Source organism: Pipistrellus kuhlii, unplaced genomic scaffold, assembly GCF_014108245.1.
Source record: "Pipistrellus kuhlii isolate mPipKuh1 unplaced genomic scaffold, mPipKuh1.p scaffold_m20_p_1, whole genome shotgun sequence".
NCBI classification, from domain to species: Eukaryota; Metazoa; Chordata; class Mammalia; order Chiroptera; family Vespertilionidae; genus Pipistrellus; species Pipistrellus kuhlii.
The window spans coordinates 49,737,319-49,751,955 of NW_023425404.1; positions in this window are offsets into that span (position 1 = coordinate 49,737,319).

The following is a 14,637-nucleotide window of genomic DNA, read 5'->3' on the forward strand; positions in this document are numbered from 1 at the left end:
GTCCTGGGAGAGGTTACCATCCCTCTCCCCACATGAGGGTCCCTCTAGGGCCCTCCTGGGAGGTCAGAATGTCTTCTGACCTCCTGCCCGTGGCCTTCATGGTGCGTCCACCAGGGGTATTCGGGCACCAATTCCATGAGGGGTTTTACATCCCTCCAGAGCACTCACACAAGGACACAGACACACACACACCTACCGCGGCCAGTCAGGCTCTCCGGATTGGAGTCCCTCATGGTCCTGGCTGGGGATCCAGGACAAGCCCCCATATGTTACTCCCAGACTTCATGATCCCTAAGGATCACCAGGGAGCCGAGTCCGATGCAATAAAAAAAAGAGCCTTTTGCATGCTAGCATGGGCTCTGTCCCACTCACACTGGCTAGCATGGTGGAAGAGAGTGAATTTCTCCCAGTCCAGGGGTTTTACTCCGGTCGGTGGTGATGTCACTGCCTCGGCTAACCCTGATTGGTTGGGTGAGGGCTAGGGTTCAATTACAGACTGGAGGATAACTCCGCCATGTCCCACAGTGGAGTCCCGCCCTGCCCTCTCAAGGCGCTGTCTTCACTGAACACAATGTTAATGTAAAAAACCATTGAAACCTGTAAAGAATTTTTGTGAGTTTATTTGAGCAGAACCTCAATGAATTGAGATAATATTCCAGAGAATGGCGGGTTACATCTGTATTTATACATTGCAATAAAAAGAAAGGGACCTAGGCGGGTTCATGAAATCCACTGATGATAGACTATGGAGGCAGGAAAAAGCAAAGCATGGAGGAAACCCCTGGGATAGGATTAGAAAGTAAAATGATAGACACACACTTAGGTGGGTGAAGGAACAATTAACATGATAATGAAGTTATTTGTAGATAGTATCTGTCCTGGTGCCCATCACATCAGGTTGTGCCCCAAGGGGTCCAGAAAAAGGGAAGTTACAAAGGCTCTGTTATTTTAGGTGTAAAAAGACAGATAGGCTCAGTTAAGGTAAACGTTGACCTTGTCAGTGAACATACCGGCCTAAGATGTAACTACCCACCATAACTGCTTTTAGGTAAAGTTTAATTTCAGACCATCCTTTGTGATTACTTTAGATTTCTTGAGTTTGCAAGAGTGCCATGCAGGCCTCCCCCGAGCTTGTTAGGTCAGCATGTGGCCCCTTTCGTCCACAACAACTTCAACAAGTTGTCAATACATTTCTGCTAAAAAACAAACAAACAAACAAACAAACAAAAAACTTATTTGGAATTTATAAATTAATTTATGAGATGCATATCCTCTGGTGTCAAAGAAGGGAGACTTTTGCCCACGGAACATGTTATCAAGGACACTGGGTTACTTCAGGTCTGGATTATGCCGTATACTAACAAGAAATCTTGATTTCCAGATTTCTCCATTTAGTCATTAATTATTTAATTATCCAAACTCAGTTATTTACAACAAAAGAAACAAAAACAAACAAACAAAAAAATCATGAGATTTTTTTTTTACAGACCTTGGAAATAATGTTATTGAAATATGGTAGCAATCATACTTGGGTAAAAACTGCTGTTTGAATTTTAACCTTGCTATCTGATTTCGACCTTTGATTACTTGCTTAAACAATAGGGTAGTTACAGGAGATTGATTTCTACTGACTCAGTAGCTTCAGGGGTAGAAACTATAGATAACCTTTAGAGATTAACCTCTGAGTTCTGCTTTTGTATTATGGGTGAGATAGGGCCACATTCCAATGTTCCCAGCCTTTAAAATTTAGAACAAAGGGAAATTTCTGTGGTTTGAAGCTTTAAAAGGGATTGCCTACACCTGGATCAGTGCAGTCGAGTGGGGCCCACCTGTGTGTGTGGTGCTCCCTCGGCCGTCCTGGCCAGTTTTTCAATAAACCTTGCCTGCTTTTTAAAATCAATCTTCAGCCTCCCGTGGTCTTATTTTGAACCCAGGGTTCAACCCCACAACAGTTATCAATGAAAGTTGAACTATAGGCAATGTATAAAATTTCCTAAGGAATAATGTCACAGAATAGTAAGAAGCTAGGAAAATTCCAGGACAAGCAGAATAGGGAAACTAAGACAGTGAAACAGCAGTTTGCAGCCACCTATAAAGGTTTGCACTTCTCCCCCGCTAGAGGGAAAACAGCTTAAATCACCCACCCAGGGAGACAGATAACAGAAATCTAATGATCTTATCTCTAGGGAGGAAAGATCAGGATGTCCTGGTCCAAACTGCGTGACTAGCAACCTTGGTACTTGAGTTCAGGCTAGGAAAGAATTCAGAGCCAAGACCCAAGCTGTAAGAGAACATTTATTTGGTAAATCACAGAGGTAGAAGAAGTAATTACTAGAAGAAATGGGCTTAGGAAACAAGTTACAGAGGTCAAGGAAGGGCCCTTGGAGCTTGGGAGTGAGAAAGCTAATAGTAACGTGCCTGGGGAGTGACGGGGGAGGGAAAAGCACAGGCATGCACCCCGGAAGGAGATCCACTGGGTCCTCCATTAAGGGTTTCCAGATGGAGATTTTAGGGGAGGTCCTAGGAAAAGATCTCAATACATAATTCAGTAGCTCCCAGGAGTGTCCATTCAGGGGTGTGGTCTCCACTGATGGATTGGTGAGCACCAGGACAGGGACATTATTCCAGCTGGTCCTGATGTCAGCTGAGGCTGTGTTTGTTGCTTCTCTGGGCCTGGAGCTGAAATACAACTGAGGCACAGATCTTACCTCTTAGGGAGGAAAGGTAAGGGGGTCCTGGTCCAAACTGCATGACCAGTGAAAGGCTGTGGGAGGAAAAGTCACCCTGGGGGCTAGATCCCATCCTACAATTGATTGTGCTTTGCTAGGCCCCTGGGGCCTTCCATCCTGGTGACCTTCTGTACCTGGCCCCTTGCCCTTGCTCTGTTCATGCCTGTTTAACTGCTCACAACACAACCATAATTACCGTATTTTTCGGACCATAAGACGCTCCGGACCATAAGACGCACCAGTTTTTAGAGAAGGGAAATGAAGAAAAAAAGATTTTGAAACAAATAGTGTCCTAAAATATTTTATGTGAATTAAAACCCAACATCACAGTCATAAACACATGTAATCAACCCTGTAAAGTAAACAGCAGCATTTAGAACCATTTTAGAGCCGGGCAAGCACAGAGACCACACAGAGCCGGGCAAGTAAAAAAACTTTTTTTTTTAAAGTATATGTGTAGGCTATATTTGGACCATAAGATGCAGGGACTTTTTCCCCCCACTTCTGGGGGGAAAAAAGTGCATCTTATGGTCCGAAAAATACGGTATGATGAGGGATATGAAGGAAAAGGTAAGGACACCGTGAATTATGCAACAGGGAAACCTAGTCCAGCTTGAAAGCAAGGGAAGATTGCCCCCTCCCCCCACCTCCAAAGTGTCATATGAGCTGTACTTGAAAGTTTTGGGTAGTCATAACAGTGAGGCAAGGGGGAGAGTGAGTGTGTGTGTGCCAGGCTGAAGGAGTCCCAGAGTGGGTGGAGACCATTATTAAAAGTCAATAGTGTGACAGGGCCTCAGTGAAGAAGGGGACTCAACTCGGGGATGTACATAGGTCTTCTAGTGTTCCACATTTTTTTAAATGTGGGAGTGCAAGAAGAAATGCAGTGAGGTAAGGGAGACTGAGGACGATGAGGAGGAAAACCTCAGGGAAGGGCCAGTGTGGGGTGTAGGAACCTGGGTAGACTGGAGACAGCATTTGCTCAGATAAGAAAAGAGCTACAAAGATAGGAGGTTGGTGCATACAGGGCAGTTGATAAAATAAGTAACTACATCAAGGATGCTGCAGAAACCAGTTTGGTTCAGTGGTAGAGCGTCGGTCTGCAGACTGAAAGTTCCTGGGTTCGATTCCAGTCAAGGGCATGTACATTGATTGTGGGCACATCCCCGGTAGGGGGTGTGCAAGAGGTAGCTGGTCGATGTTTCTCTCACATCGACATTTCTAGCTCTCTATCTCTCTCCCTTCCTCTCTGTAAAATATCAATAAAATATACATATTTTTTAAAAAAGGATGATGAGATTGTGGTTTTCACTGTTGGAAAAGGGAGGTACAAATATGGAAAAAGAAAAAAAAATCAGAATGAAGCTTGTGTGGTGTTGCATAAAATTGAACGGATCATTGCAAACTCATGGTTTTCAATGTTAAGATACATAAACATACAAATAAATATAGATCTAAATAATATTCCTGGCAAACGGCATATCAGGAGTCAAGGCTTGGAGGTGAATGTTAAGGATATTGGTGAATGGGCAGAATCGGAGAACATTAGACAGGGGGTTGTGAGAGATTGGAACCAAAGGGTAAGGGAAGTAGAGTAGGGTAGTTGGGAATCAGCACACCAATGGACAGCTAGCTATACTTCGTTATCGGGGGCTGAAGCTTGGTTATTCTCACACCCTCCAGGTTTTATTTTACTAATACATATCATCTTTAAGTGTTGTAAAGCTGTCAATAATACATATCATCTTTGACAGTTTCAAAGATCGTTCAACAATTGAAGTTTCCACTAGAAGCCTAGTTGTTATTATGAGAGACCCCACTAGCCCCTGTCTTCACCATTCAGAAGCAGTGTCTTCAAGGAAGCTGCTTGAAAGAAATATAGAAAACAAACCAACCCCCGTCACCTTTGTCACAGAGAAATGCAAAAAGGAGAGAACCAAGATTCTATCTGTGGCTTGACTTTGCCCCAGCCCAGGCCCAAGTGATGACTGAAGTCCCTAGGAGTCTGGATTCAGGCCAGGGCTGGGAATCACCACTGAGCCAGTGTCCTGATTCAGTGTCAAAGTCTGTCTGTTTCCCTCACATATTTTCCAAATTTTCTAGGCTCCCACAACCTGGGAAGTGTTTTTAAAACAGGGCTAACCAATAGAAATAAATGCAATGTGAGCCCCATAAAAAGTAAAAAGAGCCCTGGCTGGTTTGGCTCTGGTTGGAGTGTCAGCCCACAGACTGAAGGGTCTTGGGTTCAATCCCGGTCAAGGGCATGTACCTGGGTTGCAGGCTGGATCCCCTACTACATGTGGGAAGCAACCAATCCATGTATCTCTCTCACATCGATGTTTCTCTGTCTCTCTCCCTCCCTTCCACTCTAAAAATCAATAGGAAAAATATTCTCGGGTGAGGATTAACAACAACAACAAAAGTAAAAAGTGCCCTGGCCAGTATGGCTCAGTTGGTTGGACATCATCCCATGCCCCACAAGGTTGCTGGTTTGGTTCTGGTCAAGCCACATGCCCTGGTTGTGAGCTCAATCCCCATGCAGGAGGCAGCCACTCCATGTTTTGCTCTCATATTGAAGTTTCATTTTCTCTCTCTCTTTTCCTCTTTCTTTAAACATCAATAAAAATATTTTTAAAAAGTAAAAAGAAACAAGTGAAGTTTATTTTAATAACATGTTTTATTCTACCTAATAAAATGTTATTTTTAATAAATATTCAATATAAAAAAGTTTTGTGTACTAAGTCTTCACAATCCAGTTATATTTTACCCTTATGTACATCTCCATTCAGATTAGCCTCATTTCAAGTGCCCAGTGGCTACATCTGGCAGGTGGTTAATTAGACAACATGGGTCTGGTGGAACTTGACTTGCTTCCTCTTTCCCACTCTACTACCCAATCCCATGAAGTTCAGAGATTTGAGTGGTGGATCAGAAATGTTCAGAGGCCTTGTGTCATGATGTCCACTGGAAAAAATTAAGTTGCTCTTCTTCTGAACCCTCCCCATTTATCCCATGTCCTTATTGTTTCTGAAATATGGTAGCAATCATACTTGGGTAAAAACTACTGTTTGAATTTTAACCCTACTATTCTGACTTCAACCTTCACTTACTTGCTTTGTTCATCGTGCAATGGGCTTAGGGAGGATGAGTTCAAGTTCTGGACAAGGTTACAGGCAGAACTTTCTTTTTCATTAAAGAGCCAGCCCTATGTACACTTAGTGGTTATCTCGATGCTGGCCTCGAAAACAATGCTGTTCTATCCAATTAAAAAAAATTCACCTGGCATGGTATTGAGACTGTGGGTATATCTGGCCTCTGGCCTGCAAGGTCAGACAGCTAAGTTTATCTTCATCATTCTTCAAACGGGCTAAAGCAAACATTTTATCTAGGAAGAACAGCAGAAAATTACAAACAACAGTTAGTTGCAGAATGGGGGTTTTCCTTCTCAGAACCTTTAAAAATAACTACCTGCCCTTAAAGCCTTGCAGTCGTGTAGGGTCCGCCTGCGTGTGGTACTCTTACGGCTGACCTGGCCAGTTCAATAAATCCTTGTTTGCTTTTTTTTAAATAAATAAATAAATTATCAGCCTCCAGTGGTCTTATTTTGAACCCAAGGTTCGACCCCACAACAGTTTCCCCTCCTGAAATCAAGGACTAGTGCTGTCATCGAATTTGGTCTGTATTGGATTATAGCCCCTATTTCACTTTGCCCTACAGTCAGCTGTTTATGTTTCAAACTCTCAAACCAGATTACTAATGCCTTCAGGTATTTGTCCTATTCCCTGTCACCTTTCTTTGCAGTAGATTTAGCACTTAGTCATCAATAAATGTTTGTTGAATGAATGAATAAATGAATGAATGAATGAATGAGACAACCCTTACAGGATCAATGAACGTGTATTATGGAAATCTTTGTTTCATCTGGCACTTCCAGGTCCATACAAACCATTTCCTGATAAACGGTGAAACCAGTTAAGGCACTGTTGATCCCAGCCTAGAAACTGAAGGAAATATTTGCCTTTATCCCCAGAGATCTCACGCTCATAAATTCAACAAATACTTCAATAGTTCCCGAACAACTCCTGTGTTCCAGCTGCCGTGCTGTGTGCTGCGGGAGCTGCAGAGATGAGTAAGAAATATCCTTGCCCTCAAATCCCTGCATATCTAGTAGGGAGGGGGCTTTGATAGGTAAACAGAAGTAATTATAATTTTGAGTTGAGTAAGTTGAGTGCTGTAAGTGAAATAGAGAGACCTGTAAGGAGAGGGCACAAGAAAGGGGACTTGTAAAAGAAGCTTCATTCAGATTATCCTTTGAGATGATACTTGAAGGTAGGACAGGTGGGAATGGAGGGAGGAAAAGAAACAGTTTTTAAAAATCTGACAAATGAGGAAGAAATACAGAGGAGGTGTGGTGAAGACACTAATTAGGACAAGGAAATGAAACTGACTCCAAAAATAAGAACAGAGTGGAAGAAATCAACAGAGGTGAGGGCTCCATAGCAGGCAGGCACTCTTGTTTAAGAAGGCAATGAAAGCCAGTTTGATTCAGTGGATAGAGCGTCGGCCTGCGGACTGAAAGGCCCCAGGTTCAATTCTGGTCAGGAGCATGTACCTTGGTTACAGGCACATCCCTGGTAGGAGATGTGCAGGAGGCAGCTGGTTGATGTTTCTCTCTCATCAATGTTTCTAACTCTCTGTCCCTCTCTCTTCCTCTCTGTAAAAAATCAATAATACATATAATAATAATATATATAAAAAAACCATATATATATCTATATATTTTTAAATTATTATTATTATTTTTTTTTTTAAAAAGAAGGCAATGCCACAAAGAAGAGCTTGCCAGGAGGGGATGAGGTAGGTCTCTGTCACGGAGGCAAGGACTGCAGAAATGAAGAGCCCTTGGATCAAGGAAGGAGAAAACTTCTAAAGAATGTTACACAACTAGATCTGACCAAAGCCCCAGAGTGAGAGAGGTAAGAAGAGATCAGGTAAGCAGATTAGAGGAAAGAAGAGATCAGGCAAGCAGGAGATGTGGGCAATATTGTAGCATGCCCCAGAGATTACAGGAACAGTTATAGCGGGGAATCAAACACCCGCCTGGGAAATTAGCCCTGGGTGGGAAGACGGAAGGAGAATGGAAACAGCAATTGGCAGGGTTGGACTCTACATTACAAGTTGTGATAGCCTTTCCCAAGCCACTGAAATCAGGATTCATGCCTGGAGGTGTGTAGGTAGTTCTGTACACACAAAAGTTGTATCCACAACAGTGGAAAAAATTTCAACATGCATCGGGCAGGTGTATAAAAGGAAGCAGAAAAAAAAAGTAATAAAAATAAAATAATAGGAAAGCAGAGAGAATCTGATTTAAAGACAAGAGTGATTTACTTTCAATTTTATTTTAAAAATTTAAAGTACTTTTCCCTAAATTTCCTATGAATGGCTTTGGCTACATCTCACAACTTTTGTATTTTATCGCCATTTAGTTTAAAATATTTTCCAATCTCCATTGTGATTTCTTTTTATACATGGCTTATTTACAAGTAGTATACCTAGTTAATATTCAGATATAAAGATTTTCTAGTTATTTTTTCTACTGATGTCTTGCTTAATTGCACTGTAATTAGAGAACATACTTTGAATATTTTAATTCTCTGAAATTGTTGAGACTTGCTTTATGGCTCAATATATGGTTTGTAGCAGATTATATTTTCTAAAGTTCTGTAGCAGGTTATATTTTTTTAAATGTCCACAACAGTATCTCCAAAGCCTCATGATTTTTGCTAAGTGATACTGCCACTTCTCCATCAAGGGGATAAGCTATCTTGAGGAATGAAAAGAGACCAAGGAGCACCAAGTTGTCAGGACACGTGACTAAGGCACCTTCTTGGGTGTCTAATCTGTTCAAGACTTCAGAGGATTCTAGGCCCAGCTGTTTCTGACTGAAGTCACGTAGGAGACCTCAAATGCATACCACCTATCTGAGCCATCAACCACAGAATCTTGAGAGATAATAAATTACTATTTTAACTCTACATTTATGGGTAATTTGTAACATAGAAATAGTTATCCTGAATGTGATTGATTTGTTTAAATGTTCTATGCATACTTTAAAAGAATTAACAACTGTAATTGTTGGATGTGATGATCTATATATGTCAGTTAAGGTAAGTTCAGCCCAGCTGGGGTTGCTCAGTGGTTGAGCATCAACCTGAGAACCAGGAGGTCACAGTCTGATTCCTGGTCAGCTTGGGTTGCAGGCTCAATTCCCAGTATGGGATACGCAGGAGGTAGCTGATCAATAATTCTCTCTCATCATTGATGTTTCTATCACTCTCTCTCCCTTCTTCTCTCTTGACTAAACAGTCTGTGCATAGCTCTGACCTTTGCCAGGGCTCAAGGGTCACCAGCATTCTGGGCTCCTTGTCTACACCTCTCTGCTAGTGAAGACAATAGGCGGCTTCCCACAATCATCTATAATATTTTGTTACAGATACCAGAATATGCTAGTAATAATAACAATGAAGCTATATAGCTTTATCATTAAGCACTTACTAAGTGCCAGGTACTGTCCTAAGCACCTTATGTCTATTATCTCCTTAATCCTCACAATTTGCCATAACTTTGGCAATATGGTTCCTATTTTCAACAGATAGGTTAAGTAACTGGTCCAAGATCATACCCACTGTAGCTAGAATTTCAAATAAGACAGTCTGATTCTGTGCTCTCAGCCATTCCTTTATATTACTACTGAGATGTGATGCCCTCTCTGGTACAGAATGTTTGAGTCCAAATAGCATTTATAAGCATGCTTGCTTTGACATAATACAGAATGCAAAGTAAACAGAAATAAACCGGTTAGGTACTCCAGGAAATATCAACATATTTGAATAAAAGATAAATAGCGTCAAGTGGTATACAGTAGTAACAAGATAATAGATATATCTCTGAACCATGAAGGAATCACTCATGTCAAATAGGAATTTGTTAAATAGTATTTCCGGGAATTATTTGTTTCTAGTAAAAATTATTCCAATCCACTCATTTATAGTAGTAGTAGTTGTTATCGTTTAGAAGTGGCATTCTAAGGGCCTTTTACTTTTTATATTATTTATTTATATGCTCATTTTATTTATTTGAGAGTACATTCATTAAAGCCAGGGACAGGGAAACAAGGAAGGGCTTAGAATGGAAGAAGGTACAGGAGAGAGCCTAGGCGGGGCTGCTCTGGCTCACTGGAAAGTTTGAGAAAAGGGGCCTTAGAGACAGGTTCAGGAGTTAGCCCAGCAGGAGCTGTCACTGCCCATTGCTCCCCTGGTTGCCAGTCTCTTAGGGACCCTTAGAGTTTAGGAGACTTATGCTGAGAGGGAAAAAGGCATGGGTGTGCTCCTGAGAGGGAGAGCACTTTTATATGCTGTTTAATTTAAAAAAAATTAAGAACACATCATCCATAATCAGAATAATAAATTGGTTATCCTTGTTAAGACAATTTAATGGAGAATAGGTTTCTCAACAAATGGTGCTTGAACAACTGGATATCCACATACAAAAGAATGAATTTGTACTCCTACCTCACACCATATTCCATGCATTAGTACTTGACAATAAACAGGAATGCAGTACTAATACATGCTATAATGTGGATTAATTCTGAACACATTATGCTAAATGAAATAAGCCTGTCACAAAAGAGTAGGTTTTATATAATGTTGTTCATATAATATGACTAGAATGGGCAAATCTATATAGACAGAAAGTAGATTAGTGGTGGCTTAGGGCTGGAGGAGTGAGTGTGGGAAAAGGGCATAGGCAATGACTGCTAATGGGCAAGAGGTGTGTTTTTAGGATGATGAAAATGATCCAAATCAGATCCTGGAGATGGTTACACAAGTTTCTAAAAACCATTGAACCATACCATTAAAAGAGTGAATTGTATTGTATGCAGTATATCTTAATATTAAAAAGAAAAAATAGCTATTTCATTAAATTGATGCAATATGATTTAAGATGCCATTCATTATTAGTAAACATTAAGGTTATTTTTGGTCAATACTCCACAGTATCTTTTTTTAAAATATATTTTTATTGATTTTTTTACAGAGAGGAAGGGAGAGGGACAGAGAGCTAGAAACATCGATGAGAGAGAAACATCGACCAGCTGCCTCTTGCACATCCCCCACCGGGGATGTGCGCACAACCAGTGTACATGCCCTTGACCGGAATCGAACCTGGGACCTTTCAGTCCGCAGGCCAATGCTCTATCCACTGAGCCAAACCAGTTTCGGCAAGAACTAGTCTCTTCCATGCAATCCTCTCCCACAGAAAAGGTCAGCAGCCTGTTCATCATCAAAGCCTCAGTTATGATTAATTTGGAAGTAAGAGACACAAAATAGAGTGCTTTAAACAAAAAAGTTTATTTCTCTGTCACATAAAAGTCTTGAGGTAGGAGACCCAGAGCTGGGACGGCAGATATCTCCACAATGCCCTCAGAACCCATGGATCCTTTGTTTCCTGCTTTGCCAACCCTAGGATATGCCCTTGTTATTGGCCAGCCGTCCAAGTAGGAGGGAGAGGACTGTCTGATAACAAGAGCATACCCTCTCAGCTCTAGTCAGTCTCATAAGAAAGATTTCAAACGAGTGACAGACAAGCAGTGTGGAAGCAAAGCAAGAGAATTTGCTAAGGAAGCAAGGCAAGCCCTAGCTTCTTTTGCTCAGTGGATAGAGCGTCAGCCCACAGTTCAATTCCAGTTAAGGGCCTGAGCCCAGTTTGCAGGCTCCATCCCCAGTGTGAGGTGTGTAGGAGGCAGCTGATTGATGATTCTCTTTCATCATTGATGTTTCTATCTCTCTCTCCCTCTCCCTTCCTCTCTGAAATCAATTAAAAAAAAAATAAAATATATATATATATATATATATATATATATATATATATATATGAAAAGAAAGAAAAAGGAAGCAAGGCAAGCAAAAATTTAAAAATTACACTTGATGTGCAGCACAAGAAGGCACCCAGCTAATCTGAATGTCCCATCAGATGAAAGTTTAGGGATTTCATACTTTTCTCATCTACAGATTTCAAGGTTCCTCTGCTGGCTATCTTAGACAATAGACTGAATTTCAAGGTCCCCTTTTTCTTCGTTGTGGCTTTCTCCCCCCCCCCCCCCCCCCCCCGAAATTAGAGCATCTGGTGATTTTATCTTGTCAAGTCTCCAAATTGCTGATTTCTTTTTTCAGTAGATAAAACTCCTTCTCCTTTCCACCTATCCCCTTTCCTACATTTTCTGGTTAGAGAGGAAAGGTATTAATCATTTGCTCTTAAGTGTCCTCGGTTGGGGAAGATAAGGTCTTGCAATTCACAAACTGGCTGCAAGTTGCCCAAACAGTTTGGCCTTAATTCTGTTTTCCCTTCCACTTACCCAGAAATTTTCCTAGCTTCTTACTATCCTGCCACACTTTTATATCTCAAATAGTAGCTATCACATTTGAATTCCAAGCAACAGAATGAAAGAAGCAGAAAAAATGGGGGAGACAAAGAGTACATGCCAGATGTCTTTAAAAAAGGTTCCCAGATGCCATTTCCACTGTGCATCATCGACCAAACATGTGACATAGTCATATTTAATTTCAAGTGAGACTGAGAATATGGTCTTTATTCTAGGTAGCCTGTGCCCAGATAGGAAAGGGATCCAATCAACTTGGAAGACAGGGAAAACGGACATTCAGAAATCACTATCAGACTCTGCCATTGATCCATAACTTATCTAATGACACAGACCTTACCAAAGGATAGAAAGAAAAATAATCTGCTCACAAAAGATGAAATAAATAAAATGGTAGCATTATAGACTTGAAACTTACATAATATTTTTAAAAATATTTGTATTGATTTCAGGTAGGAAGATGGAGAGAGAGAGAGAATCATTGATCAGCTGCCTCCTGTACATTCCCTACTAGGTAGGGATCGAGCCCAAAAACTGGGCATGTGCCCTGACTGGGAATCGAACCATCATCTCCTGGTTCATAGGTCAATGCTCAACCACTGAACCACGCTTATATAAACCTAGGCTTATATAATCTTGTTACCCAATGTCACCCCAACTAATTTACTATAAAAAGAAAAAAGAAATAAGATGAACTAAGGACTACATACTAAATTAAACAGTATAAGAACTGACTATGTCTAATAGTGAAAAGCATCAGAGGAGACATGTTTGCATGTCCACAGTTAGCCCTGGTTTCTACATAAGAAACATAATCAGCTGAATGGATTAAAATAAAGCCTTCATGAAAGACAATATTATGTTTTAGGAAAAGATAATAAACATTTACGGATTTTTTTTTTAAAGTTTATGAGTTCAGAAGAGTTTAACAAAAAATATGGATGCAAATAAATAAAAGTTATTATATGGGAAAAATAGAACTTTCAAATGCTGATGCTGAGATTAGTGTTAAAATTTTGCATAATGAAATTTAAGTCACAGGAGAAAGGCCAGAGCCCACATATATTCAAATGATCCAAACTCTAAAAAAAAAAAAAAAAGATTAAAAAAGTGTAATGTCTTTAGATAATTCTGTAGTTGGCCTGTACTTCCTAGGAGAGAGTACAGTTTTTTTGGTTTTTTTTTGTTTTTTGTTTTGTTTTTTTAATAAGTTTTTATTGTTCATATTATTACAAATGTTCCTTTTTTTCCCCCCCACCATTGCTCTCCTCCACCAGGTTCCCACCCCGCCCTCTGCCCTTTCCCCACTCCCCATTGTCCTCATCCATAGGTGCACAGTTTATGTTCAGTCTCTTCCCACGCCCCCCTCTCCCCTTTTCCCCAAGAATCGTCAGTTCACTCCCCTTCCATACCTCTGATTCTATTATATTCAACAGTTAATATTGTTCATCAGATTTTTTTTTAATTTCCTTGGTTTTTAGATTCACTTGTTGATAGTTACGTATTTGTTGTTCATAATTTTTATCTTTGTTTACTTTCTCTTCTGAAAGAACCCCCTTCAGCAATTCATATAATTCTGGTTTGGTGTTGATGAACTCCTTTAGCTTTTTTTTTATTAGTGAAGCTCTTTATCTGACCTTCGATTCTGAGTGATAGCTTTGCTGGATAGATTATCTTTGGCTGTAGGTTCTTACTATTCATCACCTTGAATATTTCTTGCCATTGCCTTCTGGCCTGCATGGTTTCTGTTGAGAAGTCAGCTGACAATCGTATAGGTGCTCCTTTATAGGTAACTACCTTCTTTGCTCTTGCTGCTTTTAATATTCTCTCTTTGTCTTTTGCTCTTGGAATTTTAATTATGATTTGTCTTGGTGTGGTCCTCTTTGGATTCCTTTTGTTTGGAGTTCTGTGCGCTTCCTGGACTTGTAAGTCTAATTCTTTCACCAGGTGGGGGAAGTTTTCTGTCACTATTTCTTTCAGTATGTTTTCGATATCTTGCTCTCTCTCATCTTCTGGGACCATCATAATTCTGATGTTGGTTTGCTTGAAGTTGTCCCAGAGGTTTCTTACATTATCTTCAGTTTTCTGGATTCTCTTGCCTTCTAGCTTCTGTGGAGGAGTGTCTTCTGGCTCTTTATGTTCCAAATCTTTGACTTGATTCTTGCGATCTTCCCTTCTGTTTTTAGCACTCTGTAAAATATTTTTTATTTCAGACAATGTATTCTTTATTTCTTGTTGATCCCTTATCATTTCTTGATGACTCCTTATTAATTCTAGTTGATCTCTTTTCATATCCTCATAAGTCTTATCCATCTTTTCTAGGAAATTCTTGAAAAACCTTATAAGCGTAGATTTGAACTCTATATCCAGACGCTTTTTGTCCTCCATTTCTTTCGTTTGTGATCTATTTTGTTGTCTCATTTCGCAGTTACAGATGGGACGGGGTTTCAGGTGGAGCCTGCAGCTTTG